Source organism: Crocodylus siamensis, chromosome 2 (genome assembly GCF_052110815.1).
Source record: "Crocodylus siamensis isolate JL-2025a chromosome 2, ASM5211081v1, whole genome shotgun sequence".
In the NCBI taxonomy this organism is placed as follows: domain Eukaryota; kingdom Metazoa; phylum Chordata; order Crocodylia; family Crocodylidae; genus Crocodylus; species Crocodylus siamensis.
In genome coordinates this window covers 280334175-280347935 of record NC_143396.1, presented here as the reverse complement: position 1 = coordinate 280347935, position 13761 = coordinate 280334175, and the positions used below count along the sequence as shown (strand labels likewise).

The 13761-nt window shown below is 47.5% G+C and overlaps 1 pseudogene; it reads right to left on the bottom strand.

The window, feature by feature from the left end:
• Window positions 1-2130: 2130 nt before the first annotated feature.
• The window catches only part of LOC149872279 (uncharacterized), a 62961-nt pseudogene continuing 51330 nt past the window's right edge, over window positions 2131-13761 (bottom strand).

Below are 13761 nucleotides of genomic sequence, written 5' to 3'. Positions count from 1 at the left end.
TGACTTCTAGTGGCTCTGATTTGCCACTGGAGGGCTGGTGAGCAGGGGCATGGGTAGGAGCCAGGACACCTGGGGTGCCTATACACATGCAGTGAGGCTGCTCGAATGTGCCGTAATTACAGCACTTGATTAATCAAGTCTGCTGGAATGTAGTAATTAACTGCTGTCCAGCAGACTCCAGTGTCACATGTATCAGGGTCCCCATGCTGAAAAATGGTGGCAGAGGTGTTTTAAATAAAGCTTATTTGACAAGCTTTAGTTAAAGTGCACCCACTGCCATTTTTCAGCATGGGGACACTGACACATGTGACATTCCAAGCACTTTCATAGATTTCATAGACATTAGGGCTGGAAGGGACCTCATGAGAGCTGCTCTGATTAAAGTGCCTCCCCCTACCTCCTAGAGCATGTGTATCCCTATCATGGCTGAGGGGAGGGAAGGGGGAGGGCAGCTAGGAGAGCTGCAAATTACTTGTTTTATCTTCATGGAGCAGATTAAAGTTACCCTAACATGAGTTAGGTAGCATGGCACAAGAGTTAACCCTCGCCTAAAGTAGCATAACCATAAGAAGCTCAGAGGGCACTTAGGATGAGTTAACAAGCTTTAATGTATGGATACTCACATTTTATAGATTCATAGATGTTAGGGTTGGAAGGGACCTCAGCAGGTCATTGAGTCTGACCCCCTGCCCTGGGCAGGAAATTACCCCAGCTAGGTGCTTGTCAAGTCTCCTCTTGAAGGCCCCCAAGGTAGGAGACAGCACCACCTCCCTTGGAAGCCCATTCCAGATTCTGGCAGCCCTTACTGTGAAGAAGTTCTTTCTAATGTCCAACCTAAATCTGCTCTCCATCACTTTGTGGCCATTGTTCCTACTTACTCTAGGGGGTGCCCTAGTAAACAGAGCATCTCCTATTCCCTGCTGCCCTCCCCTGATGAACTGGTAGGCAGCCACAAGATTGCCTCTCAGCCTTCTCTTGCAAAGGTTGAAGAGATCTAGGTCCCTCAGTCTCTCCTCCTAGGGCCCTGACTGCAGGCCTCTAACCATACGAGTGGCCGCCCTCTGAACCCATTCTCCGCATCCCTCTTGAAGTGCGGCACCCAAAACTGGACACAGTACTCCAATGGCAGCCTGACCAGTGCCGCTTAGAGGGGAAGCATCACCTCCCTGGACCTGTTTGTCATGCATCTGCTAATGCATGATAAAGTGCATTTAGCCTCGTTGATCACTTAGTCACATTGACAACTCATGTTCATCTTGGAAGTAACTATGACTCCAAGATCCCGTTGCTGTGCTGCTGAGAAGGTCATCCCCCAGCCTGTCAGGGTGTTGAGTTCTTTTTGCCCAGGTGCAACACTTTGCACTTCTTTTTGTTGAACTGCAACCTATTTCATCCTGTCCATTTTTCCAACCTGTCCAGATCTGCCTGTTTTGTTCCCTACCCTCTGTTATGTTAACTTTGCCCCATAATTTCATATCATCTGTGAATTTGGACAGGGTGCTCTCTACGCCCTTGTCCAAGTCACCGATGAAGACACTGAAGAGCACCAGTCCAAGGACTGAGCCTTGTGGGACTCCACTGCCCACATCTTTCCAGGTCGATATCGACCTGTCCACACCACTCTCTGAGTGCAACCCCTGAGACAAATTTGCCACCCACCTGACCATGTAATTATCTACATCACATCCTGTCAGTTTATTTATGAGAAAAGAATGAGATATCATATTGAAGACCTTCTTAAAGTCAAGGTAGATGACACCTACCTCAACTCCTGCATCTAAGCATTTTGTGACCTGGTCATAAAAAGAAACAAAGTTAGTCAGGCAGGATCTACCTGCAGTGAATCTGTGCTGATTTCCTTTCAGCATTATTTCATCTGTTGGGCTTCCACAAATGTGATCCTTAATGATTTTTTCCAGAGTTTTCCCAAGGATAGACGTGAGGCTAACTGGCCTATAGTTTCCTGGTTCCCCCCTCCTCCCCTTCTTGAAAACAGGGATTACATTGGCCCTTTTCCAGTCCTCTGGGACCCAACCGGAGCACCATGAGTGCTCGAACAGCTGTGCCAGTGGCTAGTTTAAAGCCTTTCGGAGGAGATCAGCCAACCTGTAAGAGAACAGACTCTTACCTTTAGAAGAGAGATAAAGAGCATCTCATCCCAGGATGACTCTCATGGAAGTGCAGATTGTGGTTGTAGAAGCCAAAACCCGCATGATGGCACCAGCTCCGGAGCCACAGGTTAACTTCCCTGAGGCAGGCGTCCTGATGCTGACAGCGACCGCTAACCAGAAGGATGGATGAGAAGACCGCCTGTGCCACCGACTTCCTAAGCCTGGCCCCTAGAGCCCTGTAGTCACTCAAGACACAGTCTGCATTACTCCTGGCTGCATCATTCATGCCCACATGGACGAGGGCCATGGGATAGTAATCAGAGGGCCGGATGAGGCTGGGAATCCTCACAGTGATGTCCCAGATCCTGGCTCCAGGTAGGCAGCAAACCTCCCATGCTGTGGGATCCGGTAACAGAGAGGCCCCTCTATGCCTCTCAGGAGGGAGTCACCCACCACGATGACCCAGCGTCTCTTCCTCCAGCTGCTCAGTTGTCGCTCAGCCTCCCTGGTGTTCGTTGTGGATGTGTCTTTCCCTGCAGCTTCCTCTGCTGCATCATCTTCCAGTGCTGCCAGGGCTTTGTGTCTGTTCCCCACTTGTGTTGGAGAAGCACTCACGGCCGCACACTCTCTAGCTCTGCAGGTGACGGTCCTGTGCTAGGTGTCAGGTCCTGCAAAGAATGAAAGTATCCGTCAAGCTTATCCTCTGCAGCCCTGATCCCCCACAGCCTGCTCACCTCTGCCTGGAGTTCCCTCACCTGCCCCTCCAGGGCCTCAATCCAGGCACGTGGGACAGACAAGGGAACCCCTGGCCCACACGCTACCCCCAGGCCTCATGGGTCCCACCAGGCAACCCCCGCAGGCAGGGGGCCAGGGCCCTGCCGACCCATCCAAGGGGCACTGCCGACCCACCCTCATAGTAGTCCCCCTCCTCATTCACTTCCCTGAAGTCCCTGTCAGAAGCTCCAGTATACTCCTACATGGTGTGTACCCCTACCCATGAACTAACTTGTGAACTTCTCCCCTGTTAGCAGTCCCTGGTCACAGGCTCCCTGGTCGCTTGAGAAGTCTCCTTTTCTACCCTTCTGGGCCTGGGCTGACTCAGGCCCAAGCAGCAATCCCACGCCTTTTCTAGCTAGGGCAGTTGTCTGTCATGCCACACATTAAGTTGTCTTTGGGCACATCCCTGCTTGTGCCAATACAGCATCCAGCATTTTTACACATTAAATAAAATAGATTTGAAAGAAGGTTGGAGACATGGTGAGGGGAATAAAAGATAACCCCTTAATGTTCCTGTTGAACCTTCCTGAGAACTCTGCAACATATAGGTGTCATAGGGCACATCTACACATCACCATATGGCGATGTTGCTATAGTGTCATGTTTTAGTACTTCCTTTTGGAAGCACTAAAGCACAGTGCAATAGGGCGGTTACTGTGCCGTTAGATTTCTCTGCTATGTTGCTGTAGTGGCGCACTGTAACTGGGAAGCACACCGTTACAGCAACATAGCTGGTGATCACGTGTAGAGTCATGTGATTGCTATGTCACCATAGTGCGCCATATGGTGATGTAATGCGTCACTACATCACCATAGGGTGACGCACAGACACGTCCATAGGCAACTGATCGCTCATCTTCTAGTGGCTGCAAGAATTATAATCGCAAAAACCTGGATACAGTGATACCCCTACAATCACTGACTGATTTCAACAAGTTTGGGAAGTTTTTGTAATGGAAACATTGTCCTATTAAGTCAGTGTTCTGCAGGGGAGGGGGCAACAAGATGCTTACTTGGAAATCTGATGGACATTTTTGGAAATTACTAAAAAAAAGAATCTTCGCCTTCCTCCAAACCAACAAATTTGAAAACCCTTTTTGAATATTGAAATGTAAGGTCTATGAGCTAACACTTAAGAATAAATTTAGAATAAAAGTTAAAAGATGAGTAGAACATAATGAGAACTGGATTGTGCAGAATAGTAGGGAAAAGGAGGGGATGAATTATTGTGTGGAGATGAGAAAACATGGGCGCTTAACATCAGTGGAGATATGCGTTTGGTGTTGGAGGCTGAGCGAGGGAGAGGTAGGGAGCATGGGACTTTTGTGGACACTGATCTGGGTTGTAGTAGCACTGTTGATAGGGGATGAACCTCTGTCTTTGTGTAAGTGTTGGGGGATTGGGTGTATCTTTAGATGTTGAACTTGTTTGCTGGGTTGCATTAATTAATAAAGACTATTTTTAAAGGATATAATAGGACTCAGAGATAACATGTACTGCCACAGCTCGAGTCATTCATTTTGGTTAAATACTTTTCTCCTCTCTGCAGTAAATATGGAGGTGGGCATGTCTTTTAGTGTTGTAGGCTGCTATAATTCATCCAGCTATATGGAGTGTGGTTTTTCACCTCTGCAGGTCCTAGAGATCCTGTGGACAGCAGGGATTTTGCTCTACAGATCCTGCTTGAGAAAGATGACCCAACAGCAGAAATAGATATAACACAAGACAAAGATGATCCTAAGGTAGCATGCAACAGAGCATGCCCTTGTGGACATCTGGGAGAGACACTACATCACAAAAAGGTATGCGTTTATTCACTTGTAGCTGAAATTCAGGCAAGAGACATAGGTTTTAAGTGTCTTGAAGCTTATGTTTTCGGTCACGTTTCAGGCTGAAGCTTTTTACCCTTGGGGTATTTCTGTTTTCTTTTAAAAAGTTAGCAAAAGAACTCCAGTCATTTTCTACACTGAAAAGAGGGTGTGTATTTGTGTGTCTGTGCAGCGTGGGGGAACACAACTTTTTGCAAAAGAGACTCTCTGTATTTCTGCTGTGGAACAATGACCAGCCTGGCGCAGTGACCTCCTGGAGAACCGTGCTTCCTGGAGCCTGGCAGGCTTTCTGTTTAGGCACTGAACCTTAGGAAAAGTGGTCGTGGAAGGGCCCAGCTATCTTCCTTGCTTATTTTCCGTGTTAAATGTAGGTTTAAAAACTTTCCCTCCATGCCCTCCTGTTATTCCTGGCTTTCATTCATGTAGGTAGGTAGTTTGTCAGTATAGCTTGTGCTAATTGTGCTCTTTGCCCCTTGGAGTTAACCAGCACTGAGGGCCTGGAGGGTTATTCCTGTTAGGACCAAATACTGATGATGCAAGTCAGGTCTCTGGTGTAACCCTATTCATTTCCAAAGAATGGCCCCCTGGCTTGGTGCCCCTGGCTGCAACAGAAGCAAGCAGCAAACAGTCTCCCTGCTCCCTTTTCTTCTCAGGGTCATGCTCACATACGGCAGAGTCTGAAGTAAGCAAACTTCTTGGCCCCCCGTGTTAGTGATCAGAGACTCATTAGATCATGCAGCTCCGGTCTGCTCCGGTCTTGCAGCACAGCCAAGTGTTTCCAGCCGTCTTGCTGCAGAGGGGCTGGCCTGCTTCTTGTGCTGAAGACTGCTGCTGAATCAGGACTCCATTTTGCCCCAAAATGGCCTACTAACTATCCCCGGAGTCAAACACGCTTGGTGTCCAAGAGGGTAACTTTTCCAGTAATTGTAAGGGACATGCTTCTGAAGGAAACCCTGTTATAAGCAAAAGAGATCACAGAATTTGGTTCTAGTACCCAATGGGGCTTCCTTGTGAGAGCAAAATGTTAGCTATAGGACTTTATTCTGCTCAGGGTAGGTGCCAAGACTAGGCAAAGAAGTACAAAGTAGAGTGAGAGCAGCACAGGAAGTGAAGGTGAACCTGAAGAAACAAGTTATTCCTACCTAGTAGGAGGAGTAAGCTAAAGAGAACAGCGCGGACTCAGCACCCCCTTGTCTAGCCAAGGAATCACGTATATCCTTGCTTCCTGTCAGACGTCCCAGTTTTCCACCCACGGATCTTTTCTGTCCTCTGCTCTGTACCTTAAGAGCAGAGGGTCTTCGGGTTTACACTCGGTTCAGCAGCTCGCCCATGAATGTAGTGCAAGTCTCAGCAGCCTAGAGCCCTAGGAGCAGGAATTACAAATATATATCTATATATCTGAACAGTTCAGGCATCATTTATTTTTAAAAGTAGGCTTGTAACTTGAAAATGATACCCTGAAACGCTCAAAACACCTGAAGGCAAATGAAAAGGCATTTGCTTTGAGGGGCCTGGCTTTTGCCTCTTGAGGGCCCTCAGGGTCATCGGCACACTTTTGTCTTTGCTACTGGTTTTCGTGCTTAATATCTGCCCGCACATTGGCAGAGGCAACAACCTTGCTTTCTCTGCTCTTCATCAGGGAAGGTTTCCAGGATTGACAGCCAGTGATTCAAAGTGCATTAACAAGACATACGCTGTCAGGAAAAAAGTTAGCATTTTTTTTGGTTACCATACAATTGCCTCTGAGAAACAGTGGCATTGCTTATATCTAAAAGAAGGGGAAAACACTTTATCTTGGATATCACAGGGTGGTAACTGTAGGAAAAGTTAACTCGCTAATAGCAATCACTTTGTCTTGTTTGTCAGTGATTAGTTATGTAAATTTGTCCTCCTGGTAAATTCTATACCCCTGCATCAAGGTGACATACCGCACATTCATAATTGCTGCCAGTGTTATTTCCAGTCCTTGATCTACTGAATGTAAAGTGCCACTTACTACAAAGTCCACACAATCAAAAGGGCTCCTTTCAGTGCTTTCTGCATGTTTGCTGTTCTCTTTTGATGGGCCCAGCATGTCAGAAGCCAGTGGGAAGCAAACACTACATGCACAACATGGTTTCTCTTTAGTTAATTAGCTAAATCAGGTGCATAATGTTGTCTGCTTGGCTCTTGGAGAGTGAGCAAAGGGAGAAAGAAAGGCTGTTTTACCTAAGCATGACTCAAGTCAGAAAGGAGAGCAAAAATTAAAGAGCAGAAGGAAAAATTATATTTATTTTGTTTATACAACACCAAGGCACTTCACAGGCAAATCACAAGAAGCTCTCTAGACCCCAGTAACTTATCATTTAAAGGCCAGACTCACGCTGGGTCATATTTTACTTTATAAGTTATCCCATTAGCATTGGTGCTATGCAACCTATATAAAACCCCCAGGATCCAGCTTTAATTAAGGACACCTAAACTACTAATAACTGTTATTAGGTGAAAACGATGCAGCCACAGCCATAACTCTCTTACAGTGGGAAGTAGAGAAAAATAACTATCATCAGGTTTCAATCTGTAATATGCAGGCTAGTAATTTCATGGACTTCTCTAAGTCATGCTGTCCTCACACAGTCAGAAAGTCAGTGTGAGGCCAGCTTATTAAAACAGTCATCCTGATGATTTAAAAGATTCTAATTAGCATATGCTTTGTAAAAAAACATATGCCACTGCTGATGCTTCTCTTGATTACATGAGTTTCTCAAGTAATGAGACCAAAAGAATCCCTTCCAGGCAGCAGAAGGAAATGGGATTCTTCCCATATCAGTCCTTTGCTCCATCCCCTGTCAAGTTCACTGAGATTTTGTGCCTTCCAAAATGTGCCAGCCCCTTGTTCAAATTTTCCTAATAATTTAAGCAGCATAAGTCAAGCACAGGTAAGGCTGCCTGCATATCTCCATGTGGCTAGGTTTGGGCAGCAAGAATAAACAGGCCAGAAATCCAGTAATATGTGTACTTAGTACACTGCTAGCAGGAGTACAGCATTGAAGGTGGAGGCTTGGTCTGGTAATGATTGAGTTATGCGAGTATGCAAATTTCAGTTGGCACCTACTTACAGACATCAGATTGTACACAGCAGCTGAACCAATGGTGCCTAAAATCGCCGGTTGGGCTGGAGTCTAGGGTCCAGAAAAAATACAGTTTTTTGGTTTTTAAAAAGTTAACAAAAAGTAGGGTTCGATATTAGTTGGCACAGCTCATCTTTAACAATATACCACAGGGTGGCTCAAGTCCCAGCCCACAGGCCACATCTGGCCAATGGCGCTGTGTCATCCAGCCTGCAGGGTCCTCACAGGTCTGCAAATTCGGTGGGGGGAGCAATGGCAATGGCAATGGCAATGGCAATGGCAAAAGCAATGGCAATGGCAATATTAAATGCCTCTGTCCTACTGCCATACTTCAGGGCCTGTGAGAAGCCCTGCAGTAAGGATAGCGTAGTCTTGCACCCTAGATTGGGCACACAGGGCCGAGCAGAGGCAGCATGGGGCCTGATCCAGGCATCTGGGGCCAGGGTGCAGCAGGGACCACGGCTGGTGTGCAGGGCCTGATCCAGCCCACAGAATGACCCCATGCCACTCTTCTGGCCAAAGGGTTGAGCACCACTGCACAACAGTAAAGGCTACTGGTGAACTCCACAATACTCTGATGAAGGGATTTTTATAATGAGGGAATCAGGGAGTGATGCCATTTTGTGTTTCAAATTACAGGAAAATAGGCTACTCCCAGGAATATTTCATCACTCTTGAACATATCAAAAAGGCTCTCTGCCAAACCTCTGCCTGTTGAATCAATGTGGCTCCTGTTACTGTAGTGAATGAAGGCCACAATCTCTAACATATTTCTCTTCGTGAAGCAGCTCAAAGGGTTGGGAAGAAATGCTGCTATCCCCATTTCATAAACAGGGAGTGGAGATGAATTCATAGATTACATAGATTTCATAGACATCAGGGCTGGAAGGCACCTTGGAAGATCGTTAAGTCCAGCCCCCTGTCCAAAGGGCAGGAAGTCAGCTGGGGTCATAGGATCCCAGCAAGATAAGCATCCAATTTGCTCTTGAAGGTGTTCAGTGTAGGTGCTTGAACCACCTCCAATGGCAGACCTTGGGGGCTTGGACAGTAAAGAAATTCATGCTTATGTCCAGCCTGAAACGGTCTTGTAGTAGTTTATGACCATTCAACCTTGTCATCCCTTGGGGCGCTCTAGTGAACAAATGTTCCCCCAGATCCTGGTGGTCACCCCTGATAAACTTATAGGTGGCCATCAGATCACCCCTGAGCCTGCGCTCTTCCAGGCTAAAGAGTCCCATGGCTCTCAGCCTGTCATTGTAAGATCTGTTTTCCTGACCTCTGATCATGCGCGTGGCTCTCCTCTGGACTCTCTCAAGCTTCTCCACATCCTTTTTGAATTGTGGGGCCCAAAACTGGATGCAGTACTCCAGCTACCGTTTCACCAAGGCCGAGTACAACAGGAGAATGACATCCCAGGATTTGCTTGAGATACATCTATGGATGCAAGCCAGTGTTTTGCTCAATTTGCTAGCTGCAGCATCACACTGAAGGCTCATGTTCATTTTGTGGTCAGTCATGACTCCCAAGTCCCATTCGTCCATAGTGCTAGCAAGCATAGCACTGCCGAGCCTCTAAGGATGCTGCAGGTTTTTCCTCCCAAGGTGGAGAACCTTGCATTTTTCAGTGTTAAACATCATCAGGTTCTCGTCTGCCCATTTGCTGAGCCTGTCCAGGTCGGCCTAGATCGCCCTCCTGCCTTCAGGTGTGGATGAAGATGTTAAACAATATGGATCCAAGGACAGAGCCTTGGGGGACTCCACTGGTCACAGGGCACCATGACGATTGCCTTGCATCAATTACTACCCTCTGGGTCTGACCACGGAGCCAGTTTCCCAGCCAGCGGATCATGGTGGACCTAAGGCTGCAATTGGCCAGTTTCACCAAGAGGTGATCATGGGATACCAGATCGAAGGCTTTTTGAAGTCAAGATATATGACATCAATCTCTTCTCCCTTGTCCAGGTGATAGGTCACCTGGTCATAAAAGGAAATGAGATTGATCAAGCAAGACCCGCCCGCAACATACCCGTGCTCGCTATCCCTTAGGATGTTGGCGTCGGCCAGTCCATTAAGGATCCTTTAATAAACTTTACTATGACCTTCCCCAGGATAGAGGTCAGGCTGATGGGCCTATAGTTTGCCAGATCCACTTTCCTCCCTTTCTTGAAGATCGGCACCACATTGGCCTTCTTCCAGTCTTTGGGCACTGCACCAGAGTGCCAGGAGTTCTCGAAGATTCGTGCCAGCGGCTGGGCTATGATGCTCACCAGCTCCCTGGGGTGTAGGTTGTCAGGGCAGGCTGACTTGAAGGTATCCAGCTTTTCAAGATGTTCCTTCACGAGGTCAGCATTACTGGAGGGCAGGGGATCTCCCTCACCCGGACCTCCCTCTCTTATAGTGGGCATGGGCGTCCCATGGGACTGATGAAAGATCGATGCAAAGTACCCATTTAATAGGTTGGCTTTTTCCTGGGTTTCAGTTGCCCCATCTGGTTCAGTAGGGGTCCAGTCTTGCCCTTGCTTTTCCTCCGGCTCCCCACATATCTGAAAAAGGACTTTTTATTGTCCTTGATACTTGAAGCTAGTTGGAGTTCAGTTGCAGCCTTGGCTTTCCTGGTTTGCTCCCTGCAGGACTGGAGCAGTGCAAAACAATCCTCATGGAGGTGAATCCCATCCTCCATCCTTTGTAGGCCTTTCTTTTTAGCCTCAGGAGGTCTGCTAGATCCTGGAGAGCCAGGGGGGCTGCTGTGCCCTCTTGCTGCCTTTCCTCTCAGATGGGATAGATTTTGCGTGTGCATTGAGGATCGTTCCCTTGAGGAGCAACCACTCTTCCTGAACTCCCCTCCCCCTGGGGTTTTGGTCCCTTAGGGCCTCACTGACAAGCTTCCTGAGCTTGTCAAAGTCAGCTTTCGTGAAGTCAAGGACTTCAGTGTTGCTGACTGGCTTGCCAGCTTTACGGCAGATGGTGAAGGTGATCAGCTCCCATCGATCACTAGGTGGCCGATTAGTCAACCCCAGTAGCCAGTAGCAGGTCAAGCAGTGCTTTACCTCTTGTAGTACCTATGAAGTGTGAATAAGTGCCACAAAGGTAGTCTGTGACAGAAGAGAGACTTGAACATGGGTCTTGTTGAGTTCTAGCTTAACATCCAAACCTCGTACCATCTTTCTTCTAAGTTTCTGTGACAAGGCATCAGAGTCTTATCAGCATATATTTGGGAAGACAGTTGGCCCTTAACATGTCTTCTTGAAAACAAGCTTGTAGTGGGGCTGTTTCATTATGGTTTGATCACCTTGCACAAAGCTGGCCAATTTAGTATACACTAAACTGGCCAAACAGTCCCTGTCTTCCTGACCAGCCCATAAGCAGTGGGCAGACTGTCATGTCTTCCACCTCTCTTTTGGGTTTGGCTTGATGGGCTCACTAAAGAGATGCCAAAGACCTTCTGACCCTGTTGCCCATTCTTTAGCAGCTCTGTGACGTAGACCAACTTCAGCTCTGTTTGAGGTGAGAGTAACTGGCTAAGCCACTCCACAGACTCAGAGTATAAGACCACAATATGCTCTAGCCATAGCTCCTCCTTGCCTCTGAACATGATATATTTGGGGGTCTGCAGCAGAAGGCACAAAAGCTGATTACCCGAGATCATTGTGGAGTACCCCATGCTCATGGACATGGTCAATAGGGTAGACCTAGCTGTTTTTCACTCCCTTTGTGACATTAGAGCTGGAAGGGCTGGCAGGCCCAGCCCAGCATCTGGGCTGTGGTTTGCAAACCTGCACAAATACGGGCAACCCTTGAGTTTATTTGCATCCCAGTCTCAGTTGCATCCGTTGGTGTAGATCCGGTGCAGTGCCTTTGAGGTTGATGGCTTTGCTCCAGACTGACATTGGTGCAAGTGACATCTGAATAAGCCCATTTGTGTCTGTGGTAATACAAGGGGAAAGCTGTGCTCAATGCTGATGAAATACACATGTCCACAGAAAATTTCCTGCCAGAGCACGCATCCGTCCCGGTATGCTAAACTGGAGGATGGTGCACCCCTTTTCCAAGCCAGCCAGGCCAATTCCTTGCTGTGTCTCTGGCACAGAGTGAGGGATGTGGAGGTTGTCCGTCCTCCTGGTGCTTCAAACAATCAGTGAGAGCCTGGAGCTGGGGCTTCCCAGCTTTCTCAGGAGGCAGCAGAACCGCACAGGCATTTACTGACCCTGCCTCCTGCTTTCTCACAAAATGAGAGGGCTGGAGAAAATTGAGGGTGAGCAGCAATACAGACCAAATAGAAATCGGGAGCTAGACTGAGGCCAAAGGCTCTGGCAAAGCAGTCCCCCTCCTCCTACAAGCCTCTTTAATTAAGAAGTATCTTAATGAAGCCCTGTGCTATGGCTCCTGCTCAGTCGCACGGGAGCCGGAGAAGTAAGCAGCACACTTGCTTAAACATTACAAGGCAGGGGCCTTGCTCCTGACCTCAGACAGGTCTCTAGTGAAAAATGAGAGAGACTCAAATTAACTGATGCACATAGAAAGGCTGGTTTCATAACAAGTGGGAACAGATGGGAATCCTCCTCTCTGGCCTGACTCACCTTCTAACACCACTTCCAGTCACCCCTATTAATGGAACTAATTGAGACATCAGGAGATGCTTGGCACCCAGGTGGATTACATGGCAAAAGCGCCTCTGCTTTTGAGAGATGCTAATTCCTCCCACCCTGGTTTTTGTCTCCAGGGAAAAAATGCAAATGTAAGTGCTCCTCCTGAGCCTGATTTATAAAACCGTATAAAAAGAATGGCTTGGCCAAAGGAGAAATGCTATGGGCCAAAAAGACTTTAGCCTCAAGTCCTTGAGGCAAATCCTATTTCAACTCTGAGGCACCCCTCACCCCTGAATTGGTGGTCCTATTCCATGCTGCCTGAGTCCCAGAAAAGCTGTTATCATACTTATTTTTGTAACATGCCCCATCTTAGCCTTAAGACTATGTTACAGAAAGGAATGAGCAAGGGGAGGAGCCACTTGCCTTTTGTACTAAGATTTTTCAGGGGCCCAAGCAAAGTGAGATATGTTTAGTCTTAGACTTAGATTTTGGACCTTAGACTTAGATTGTGGTGCCTTAGAGGTGAAATAGGATATGGGCCTGCCTTTCTCACTGACTTCAGTGGATTATCACCAGTATAACCAACAGTGGAAACTGCCCCATAGTTTGAGATATATATTAGACCATAGGGTGGAATCATACAACCTTATGGGGCCTGTAATGTATTCTGCAACGATGAGCCTGAGTCCAAAAAAGGATTTGTCGCTGAGATTTTACTTCCACTATTCTCTTAAATGGGAGACTTCCTTAATGTCCACAAAGTGCTCTGAGATCCTGGGATGAAGTTGCAAAAGAACTAGGAAGTATCACTAGCATCTGTTGGAGTACTAAGCCTGGAGTAGGCTCCTGTAGGGAAAAGATGCAGTCTTCATCGTGCAGCTGGCTGAGGCTGGAGGAGCTCAGAGTAGGCAGCATTCAGCAGCTGCAGAAGGGGTTTGTTTTGGTTTTTAGGTTCGGGGTCTGGAAATGAAAGAAGTCCGGAGGGAAGGGGTAGGAAGTGACTGCTTGCTGGGAGCCCTCCCGGTGGGTGTTGCGATAGGCACTGCCAATAGCTCCTTGCGGCAGAGTTAAGGAAAGGCTTTTTCTTCAGGATCACAACTCAAAGCCATTAGCCCAGAACTGGTTTAAGTGATGTGTGGCCTGTAACAGGGAAAGACCAGTGGGAGTAGAAATCCCAACACAGGCAGCAATTTAGCACCATTGTGATGTCGGTTTTTCTCTTTCGTTGTGAAAAAATCATATGTGACAAGCCACTTTTGACTAGGTCACACACTACACTGGTCCAGGTGAAAGGAAGTAGCCCAAAATGATGGAGTTACATTGATGCATTGATGACAAGACGGAGCAAA